The following is a 10,418-nucleotide window of genomic DNA, read 5'->3' as shown; positions in this document are numbered from 1 at the left end:
TTTTTTGATACTAGAGGCCAGCAACACGATCTTATTGCAAGTAAGAGGTATGTTGGAAAGGACAGCACAGACAGAGCAAGATATCCTGAGCAGTCTGCATCAAAATAGGTACTTTCATTGCACAGCGCTGTATTTTAGAGATGCAAGGAAAATGGAAAAGATGCACAGAAGACGACTAGCAATAAAAGATAATACCTAAGAGAGGAGCTAAGAAAAATTAGCCTGTTCAGTCTAGGAAAACTGCTGAAACTGCCTGCAAGTGCAAGAATGAATGTTTTAATAAGATGAGGTGTCAGGTCGTCTCGTTAGTCAGTGGGGATAGAATAAACAGCAGGGAAGATTTAGATTATATGTTAGGGAAAACTTGATAATCCTAAGGAGAGGTTTATGAAGCAATGGAGCGCGTTGCCAGGAAAGACGGTAGAAACAGCGCAAGTCCACTTCTACTCCTTGGGAATAGGTGAGTCCTGAATGAGGAAGACTGATGATGTGAATTCCAAAATTTAGTCATGTTGTGAAAATCAGGCACTGTGCCTTACCAGAGAGTAAGCAAGTCTCACGCCTACATGCAGCTCTTTTAATGATAACGTAATACAGTTGGGTTAAAAGGGGAAAATACATTCTTACTGATTTTTTTAAATTTATTTAAGGGATGCTTATCCTCAAAAGTAAATGTCCTATGGAGAAACCAGCAAATTTTCCCTTTTGATACATGTAAAATGCAGCTGTCACAAAGCACCATGCAGGAAGGAGAGAGGAAAAGGGGGATAGTTACCGAACTGAGTCATTCCTCTCGCACAAAACTGCTGCGCATCTGTTGGGGATGGGCTGAAACATCTGCTCAGGACCACGCAAGAGCCATTGCAATTTTTTGTGCCTATGCCACAAACGACCCCGACGTATTCTGAGGCTCCCTCTCCTGAGCTGCCTTCCTCCTCTCCCTTCCTCCTCTCCCTTCCCGGCAGTGCTTGCTACCTGCCGGCTTTCCTCGGCAGTGGTTTGTGGGGCCTGGGAAGCTCCAGATCCAATGCTGGTACCAGAAGAGCATCTGGGAGTGCCAGCCCCGCGAAGGACAGGCAAGCGTTGTGCTGGGGCGGTTTGCAGCACGTCTGCAGAGGCGCTGAGAAGATCTCTGCTCCCATTGCTGAGACCTGCAGGGCCTGAGGACGTTTGAATTAGTCTCCTTAGGACACCTGGCAGGGAGAAGGCCTCAAAATCTCTCTGCTCAAGAGTGCTTCAGTCAGGAAAGGCACGGTCCTTTGCAGAGCAGATGCAGACGGAGAGAAGCACTCCAAGTTTAGTACCTGAGGAAGAAAGACTTCTCCACATTTGGTTTTTTTTCCTTGAAACTCCACGTAAGTGTTCAAGCGTTTAGATTGTTATCCCTAGCTGAACTCAATAGGCTAAGGTTTAGCATGGACATTTTTCCTTCTCTTCCCCTTCCTCTTCCTCTGCATTAAATAATGCAAGAGCATTTAATATGAGCAAGTGGCCAAAGACACTCTTTCTGAATTAAAAATAAAGTCTAGGAATCCACGTACTCCCCTCTGTGATATTCTTGGACTTTCAGAGTCCGTGTCCCCTGTGTGCTGAAATACTCCCCTGGGAGACCACTGCCCGGTGTACTGCAGCTCTCATTTTAAATTAAAGCCACAAAATTGAATACATTTGTTTTACAAAGAACTGAAGGTCTCATTTTCATTTGAACAAACTCCTTTATGATGTCCTGACATAAGCTGATATATTTTTTTACTTTAAGGCCATTGTTCACTGCCTCATTGATATAAAATTCTCTCATTGCCAATGAAAATCTGGCCTCTCAGCCTTACAGAGGTATTTTGTGTGTATATACATATATATGTATATTTTTGCTGATTTTAGTGTAATTCTATTGTTGTTTTCAACTACTTTACTAGAATGTTGGTTTGTTTCTTAGTTTAATCCACATTTGCATTGGTGTCATGTGGATTTGTAGACACTTTGTCTGGAAAACCGTCCATCTTTGAATATGTTGCGATGTACAACATGTCCCATGTTTCTATCTCAAATACATTGTGCTATGAGATCATCGAAGAGTTATTACCTCCTCGCATCCCCAGCGTGCTCAGGATGAAGTCGGTGGTGGCTCTCTGAGACAGACGCTCCGTTCATTTGTCATCAGCCTAAATGAACCTCAACCCAGCAGGCCTGGGAGACCCGTTTTGCAGAGCAAAGCGTTCAGCTCTTCCTTGGGCAGCCCTTGTTCAGTGATCACAAGCAAGTCCAGCAACTGTAATGATAAAAACGGTCTGTTTATTGGCATAAGCAATCGCATACAAGTGAGAGGAAAATAATGCTAAATCTAATATGAGTTTCCCATCGTGTAAAATGAATTCTCTGCAATATTGTTAGGGGTAACTAAGGACCTTACCAAACGGTGGCTGTTTTGTCATGTCTTGATTTCTTTGTAATACCGCAGTAGGCAACAGATGTAGAAAAAGCAGTACACTCTTCCAGATAATGGGGTCTTTAGAGAACTGGAATTTTCTCTCACAAGGAAAAAAAAAAGGAAATATTTTGTTTTCATGTTGTTTCTGCAAAGATGCAAATATCTTGTTTCTTGTTGAGCTAAAAAATAGTCTTTTTCTGTTAGTTAATCAAAAATAATTTTCCCTGGCACGTGTGGCCACTGGTGAGGGCAGTGTAAGCCAAAATCTCATCTTTCACCATTTTCAAACGATAATCTTTCAGAATAAGTGGTCTCTGAACAGTTCTGAAACTGTAAGTTTTCCTCTCATTTTAGTACCGTAAGGAACATTTCAATGCTAGAATTTCCCGGGCTATAGAAATTCTAGATGTTGATCAGCTCCAAGTTTGTTAGCACTTGCATGGGGGCCGGGGCCAAGTTGCTGGGGCAGGCGGGAGGCCTCGATGCTCTGTGCCAGAGCGGAGGCTGCTGCCTCGTTTCCTACTACATGGGTGGCTTCAGCCAGCCCCACAAGTATGTGCACACCCATAAGCCTGATCCTGCAAAGACACCAACCCGCCCCGTTAATCCCTTTCATACCTGCTTTGCGGTGCTGGGACCATAAATATCTCTCTGCTGTATTAACAGTTTGCTTGATCTGCAGAGAAGACAAAATTCTGTGCAGTACATACTTTCCCAGTGAGTCACCCTGCCCCAAATTTAACCTTCCAGATAGTATGGATTTTTTTTTTTTTTTTTTTAAGTTTCTTTACAAGATATAATAGCGCAGCTAAAGCTTTCATGAAATATTTTCCAGTTGCGCGGTGGCCATGCCCTATGACTAGTATAAATTTCAGCCTAGAAGACATTTGATAATCTTTGCCACTATCCAGTGTTGGTGGTCTTAAAATTCTACAACCCAGTGGAAAACTGTTAAAAGCTCAGGCTTCAGTGCATGCCTAATTAATTCTTTGCAGGGTTTTAGTCCTTTAAAACATGAATTCACTGTATCATTGAATATTGCATGGTTCTGTGGAAATAAATTGCATTGGTTTGATTCCCTTGGTAGTTCAGAGAGTTACTGCTCTTTGCTTACACTGGAGTCTTCTGAAAGTTAAGCTTAGAATAGGCAAAAGTGGTCAATGCTATTGAGTAGCTCAGTTATTGAGTGACCAAGTGAGATCTCAAAATTACATCAGAAAGGTTTGGGCAGATAGAATAAATATTTTAAAATGAGACTATAAATCTTTCTTGCACTCTCTACGAAGAACTTGTGTGAAGCATGTGGATTTTTTTTCTTTTGAGTTTTGACCAGAAAATCATGCTTGTATTTATTTTATTTCATGACTATTTAAGGTGATTATAATGGCTGAATCCTGGAAAGTACTGGCAACCCTTAAGAAGCAGGTGGAGCAAACTGAGCACTTCTCTCTCCTGATGTCAGGTACGGGGGCACTCGGCCTCATGAGGAACATTCAAGCTCTTTCCGGCTCGTACGCCTCTTCGAAAAGAGCCGTAGAAGGGAGCGCTGAAAAGGAAGCAGGCTGATGGAGATGAACCAGCGGTTATAATTTTAAGACAGAATTAAAGGGGAAAATGTCAATATGAGTACGTACTCCTCTCCCTTCCCTCTCGTTTAGTACTGGGGGGTTGCTCTCTAGAGTGCTGGTTGTGCTAAGCCTCGGGGAGGTTGGTGGCATTTCAAAGCTCACACACAGGCCATGTGCATTGCTCAGTGCGAACCGGATCGCTCCACTACCCAGGTTGGTTTCCTCTTGTTCCGAGGTTTGTGGAGGCAACAGTCAAACAGGAGACGCGCAGGAGATGTTCACCCCGTCTCCCTTGGGAAGCGTTAAGTCGTTGGGAGCGTGACAGAGCAGCGAGGTGAGTCTCCACGTGGAAGGACTGGCAGATCTCCAAAGGGACCGAAGGGAGATGCTTCACGGCATCGTGAATGCTGCCCGCAGTAACTAAACTGGATTCAGTGCACGGGAGAAGGGTGAATTCGTGGAGGATTTGGGGGTGAAAAGAAGGCCTGAAAATATGTCTATAAAATTGAAAGAAATTCTGTGCTTTCAGCATGAGAGAATGGAAATATATTGATCTATCTAAATAAGACATTATGTTATTGTGGGCACAGGTGAAAACACGGAAGAATGTGACCTTTCACTACAACTCAGACGATGCTGATGGAGTCCTCGATCAGCCAAAAGGTAAAACACTGACTCTGGGACATCTGAGCTGACTATCCCCAGCTCTTTGCTAGAGCATGTGTATTGTGAAGATTCACAATTTCAGTTTAACAGCTGAACGAAAAAATCATTAAGGTCCGTTAGGAAATAAAAGTCACTGAAATACCCAGGATGCAGCTTCTCTTTTCTTACATGCAAGCTCTCAACTCTGTCCTTGATCACGTCTTCATTAGATCTCGCTGACAAAAGCAGCTCCACCATGGCACCAGAAGAGGTTAGGGAGCAAAGACTGTGTCAATTTTTTTTGGTAATGTTTTGTGTCTGATGATTGCATAGATTATGGTGATGTTTAATTAATACATCTGCTTAGCTCTGGCATAGCACTTTTCTTCCAGAGATCACTAAGCAACCTACAAAGGACAATCAACACCATTACCATTTTTTTAGAGGCTTAAAAAGCATGGCTAGATGTTGTGGGTTTTTTTCCAACAAGGCCCACTTGCTAAACCAGATCTGTGAAATAATCCAGGTAAAGAATCACCGCTTTCTGAGGCTGGAGGGAAGAGAGATTTATGTAAACCCACCTCGTTTCACTTGCTTAGACTGAAGCACGGCCAATGGTTGCACTCTCACAGCTGAGCGTATGGAGCAAATGCACCTCCTAATACGATTTCACCCCAGAGACATCCCGGCTCGGATGTGGCCTCTTGGTGAAGGATTGCCTGGAGCTAAGCAGCAAGGTAAGTGCAGGACTTAGAGGACAAGGTGGGACCCCAAGCCTCTGCGAGCGGATCCTAACCACTGCACCACATGGTTTTCCTCTTTGGAAAGACGCAAATCCTCGCTCTGTTGCTATAGTGCTTCAGGGGTGTTATATTAACTTACTTAGGCACCAGCCAGCGATGAGAGAAGGCTACAGATTAGTTCGGGATGATTGCTTCCCTTCCCTTAAGGGCTCTCCCGCGTAAATACATTCCTTCGGCCTGGAGAAGCGGACAGAGGAGAGTCTGTTCTGCTGGATTTCAGCACTCCCAGGTCTGGGTCAGGCCCTCAAGGAATTCATAGGGGCTCAAGTGTGAGAATATGGAAAATGTTGAAAACACAAAAGTCGACTGAGCCTCCCGGAGTTTTTGCTTTGAGTTTAGCGGAGAAAGGATGGGGTTTGGGGGATGTTCTTGGAGACACCATGTTTGTTTTCACATAGGCGCTGCGTATAACATAGCATGCTCAACAAGCAGATGCTCGCTTTACTGAAGGTGTGGTCCGAAAGTAAAGTTAATTTTCACTATATATACTGTGCTGGGGCCGGGGAAAGGATGAGCAGCCTTTCTGTCTCTGCACATATAGGGCCTATGGGATAGCACGGGAGCGATGGTAATCAATAACATGAGCCAACATTTGTTTTGCGTGTTGTGATGATGAGTTAGGAGTACCCGCGAATGGGACATGAGCGCCCGGAGACTGTGTTAGCGGGGGTTTGTGAGCCTGGGACCTCCAGATGAGAGGTGCTCTAGGTGCCTTAGTTCTGCAGATGTTGGCCCTTCACTTTACTGTAGAGAATAGTCCTGCTGATTTTGGTAGTACCATTTGCCTGATTAAACGCATCGACTCATCTCCAAGGATCAGAAGTGAAATAAATACTTGGCCAAGGTGCTTCATTAGTGGATGGGGCTGGCAGCTCTGAAGGGTAGTTCAGACCAGCCAAGATCTGCATCACCTTCTGGAGGTGCCTCTTGGACATGTGTGCGCTGGGGGTGGTATGTGCCCAGGCCAGAGCATCTGCAGGAGCTGGGGCCAATGGACCAAGCATCACTCCCGTGTTGCTCTAAGCCTTGCGGTTAGCTAGCTGTGAAATAATTTTTTTGCATCTCCCAAATGAAAGGATATCTCTTCGCTGGAGGAGTAAAATCAGGGCTAGTAGCTGGTGAGTGAAACCCTGGTTATGTTAAGATCTTCTCTTGATTTCAGTAAAGCCAGAGTTTATCTTTTAGTACTTTTGTATAATAAAAAGTGCTCTTATTTCTGTTTCCTCGCCATCCTACAATGTGTTGTAAACACACAGAGGGTTGCACCTGTGTGGGGCTCGGTCCGGGCAACCCCTTTCTTAAAACTTTCCCCAAATAGGCTCACTCAATCCCAGCCCTTCCTGGAGAACTATTTGGTTTTGAAAACTTACGGTTTCTGATTATTTCATCAGAAAATCCCCAGTCCTTTCTAATTGCAGTGGGGGGATGGAGGGGCAGAATGATTTATTGGCTGTTTTCTTGCTGTTTCTTCTTTTCCTTCTTTTAATATACATGTGTTCTGTCCGCTAACAAGGCTGTCCATTGCATTGTGTGAAATCTATATGTACAGCATGCTTATACAAAGGGAAAACACAAATCTAGTTCACCCTTCAAAACCAGAATAGGCCTGAACCTTACAATTAATAAAGATTTTTTCTTCCGAAGAGTAAAGGAGCTATTTTTTTATTAGCCTTTTAGTCTCTGGGAGAAACATTCTTATTATAAGAATTTTAATTGTATCTACTTTTTTCTGCTCACCCCTAGTAGGAAATCCCTTTAAAAGAAGATAGAAAAAAATCATCATAGCGATGTACATGCAAATAAGGTGGCTATTTGTAAACGGGATTTACCTTAAAAGGCAGAAGGCAGAGGAAGCCACATCTGGGGCAGGGAGCTGTAACCGGTAGCTTTGGCCTTGGAGCCGTGTCGAGCCCTTCGGCGAACGGGGCCGGCCGAGGCGTGCGGGAAACCCAGGCACCTCCAGAACAGGCAAGCGAGGGGTGCCCAGAGCTTGGGGGAACCCTGGCCACGCGGGTCTGATGGTGTCCCTAAGTGACAGCCACAAGCCCCTAACGCGGCAGATGAACACCCCACATTGAGGGTCCGTGTTCCCCAGCGGGGATTTAGGTGCCCAGGGGAAACGTGGGGCCACCGAAGTGGCTGCGTTGAGCCCATGGCCAAACCCCTGCGAGAAAATCCTCCAGCCCAGCGCCTGCTCCCTGCCACCGCTCTCAGGAGCTCGCTCTTCATCCCGGCCTGCTCGGGCTCGGTCCTCGTGTCCTTGGGTGCCGTCCCACCCAGGCGCTCCTTGGCCCCATCTGCCCCCAAATCAGTCAATATTTGCTTGTTCGGGGGCACCCGCAGCCTGTCAGCATAAGGAGCCTGGAGGCTCCGGTCTGTTTGGACACGACGGGGTCAGTCCCTCCAAAAAAAAGCTGAACAGAACAAAATAGTACAAGAACAAAGCCTAGTTTCCATTATGTTGAATATTGCATAGGAACGAGGACCAGAGACCCACTGGTCTGGTGTACTGGGGGCGAGGGGGGAGCAGAGAGGGGCTGTAGCCCCTCAGGTGCATTACCAGCTCCCGCTGAGCCCGCGTGTCCCACCATGTGCTCTGCAGCAACTGTGCAGCCCCACATGCACGTCGCAGCTGCTCCTGCCCATGCCACAGGCACAGTTTTATTGTCTGTCGTGTCCAGGAATTTTTCAAATCCTAATGGTGAGGAACACGTGCGTGGGGGTGTGCCAAGGAGAAGGGAAAGCTTGTTGAATGGAGAGTTGTTTTGACCTTGCAGACTCAGTTCCTATTCTGCAGCCTAAGAATTTGGAAAATGTTTGGCTGCGCGTATAACAGCCCGTGAGGAGCCAAGGCTGGGCACTAGCAATGCTCTACCTCAGCCACACAGGGTTGTTCTGCCAATGGGACTGAGAATTACTAAGGACACCTTCCAAATGGCAAACAGCGCTAACTTGCAAATATGCATTAGCATAAATACGGCAGTGCCAAATACAGCTGCATAAAAAGCATACCCATAAATGTGGAAGTATGCATTAATCCCTTTTTTTAAAATCACAAGTGCCCACTCTGCATTTTAATTTTATGCAATTACAGTGCAATTTGCAAAAAAATGCTCACTTCTGGTGTGTCAACTCTTGTCTTCAACGAGCTTCTTAAAGCATCACCAAAGCTTCCCAGTCGATTGTGCTCAGCTTTGAGACAAAAATCACAAGACTAGAAGGCAACTGATTTTGCTTGTCGCTTAAGTCAGGTTTAGCCAGTATTACATGTTAGTTAAATGGAAAATGATTGAAATTACATTTATTGGAGAGTAATTAGATGATACATATATTGTACTTTGTATTTAACTAACCATTTTAGATTCAATATAAAGAGGTCATCTCATTGTAGGAGTTGTTGCCTGCAAAGTAACCAGATGATTACAAGATGGGTATGTTATTACAATTCAAAACTATATAATAAGACTGGACATGATGCACTGCCCAGGGATCGGCTGGTAGATGGTTAATGTCTAGAAAAGGCTCTGCTTGGGGTATGTAAATGCAGAATTGCAGGGGAAATAGCAAAGATTTACAGGGTTAAGTGAGCCCTCGCAAATCTCTAAAAGTGAGAGGGTGGCCAGAAAAGCGGGTGCCTTGTTATGGCAGGGTGAAGGTCTCAGTTGTCCAGATCCTCCCTAGGTCAGTTTGGTGGCTGTAGGCATTTTGTTTGCCTGAATTCAGAGATCTGAGTTCAAGCTGAAGAGAGAATATTTGCCTGAGAAGCTGAGTTCAGTGCAGTGCTTTGGATTTTGCAGGTGTTACTCTGCTCCCGAACAGTGAATCTGATCCCGCTTGTTACCCTGGGTTCAGGAAAGGCATTATTTAAATTATTGGATGTATTTAGTCAAACATCGGAACAGGTTGCCCAGAGAGGTTGTGGACTCTCCGCCCTTGGAGGTATTCAAAATTTGGTGGGACACAGTCCTGGGCAACCTGCTCTAGCTCAGGCTGCTTGAGCAGGGGCAGGGGTTGGACTCGATGATCTCCAGAGGCCTCTGCCAACCTCAGCGAGTCTGTCATTGTGTGGTTATTTTATTGGCGTCCCTTTTGTGTGGTTGATGAGACTAAGTCTCATAAAGGAAGGTTTATTTGACCAGATCCTGCCTATTACTTGGTGATTGGCCACTCTAAAAAAATATCTTCTTTGTATTGCATCTGGGAGTGTCTGAGATGACAAGGCAATGTGCGGGGAGCGTTGGCCAGAAGCACTCGCGTACAAATGCGCAAGAGTAGTTGAGATTGCTTCCAGAGGAGGCAACAGCTAGAAGAGGGAGAACAAGTGCTCCAGGAGGGCCACTCTATTTTTATTCATTCAGACTCAGAGGGCTAAGAACAGCTAGTTTCCCAAGCAATCCTGCTGAGCAAGCTTGTGAGGTGCGTAGCTGCTCTCTTCTCCCCCACGAATGAGAAGAGGTCTAAAAGGGAGGATGCGTCATGTCAGAATGATTTCTCCTCTCCCTTAGTTGACTGAATAGTTTGCTTTAAAGAAAAGGGACAGTTAAGCAGAGCCAAGACATATTGTATACTTTAACTTCCCTGCAAGTGGCTTCTGTACTGCAGTTCTCCCATCAGATGCACATCCACTGCTCCCTATATTAAAAGGCTTCATGTATATTTAAGGCTACACAATGACCTCTTTACCTGTCAAGAGCAATTTGTTCAGTCTTAGGGATTTAATTCCATTATATTATCAGAAGGTATTTTGCCATTTTTGAGACCCATCAGGATATCAACCTGACCTTGAGATGATCTGCTGGCTCTAGCCTGCAGCTCAGACCTGCTCTCCTGTTTCATTGCTGACCCCCCCTTCTCTGCTCCACCACCGCAGATGCAGCAATACCTTCCCACCTTCTCGCACATCGTCTCTTGCTCAGTGCAGCACTGCTCTGACACTGACCTGAGAGTCAGCAGTGGGGTTATGCACACTGTGGT

This window comes from Dromaius novaehollandiae, chromosome 11 (genome assembly GCF_036370855.1).
Source record: "Dromaius novaehollandiae isolate bDroNov1 chromosome 11, bDroNov1.hap1, whole genome shotgun sequence".
In the NCBI taxonomy this organism is placed as follows: Eukaryota; Metazoa; Chordata; class Aves; order Casuariiformes; family Dromaiidae; genus Dromaius; species Dromaius novaehollandiae.
Note: the sequence above shows the minus strand (reverse complement) of the source record.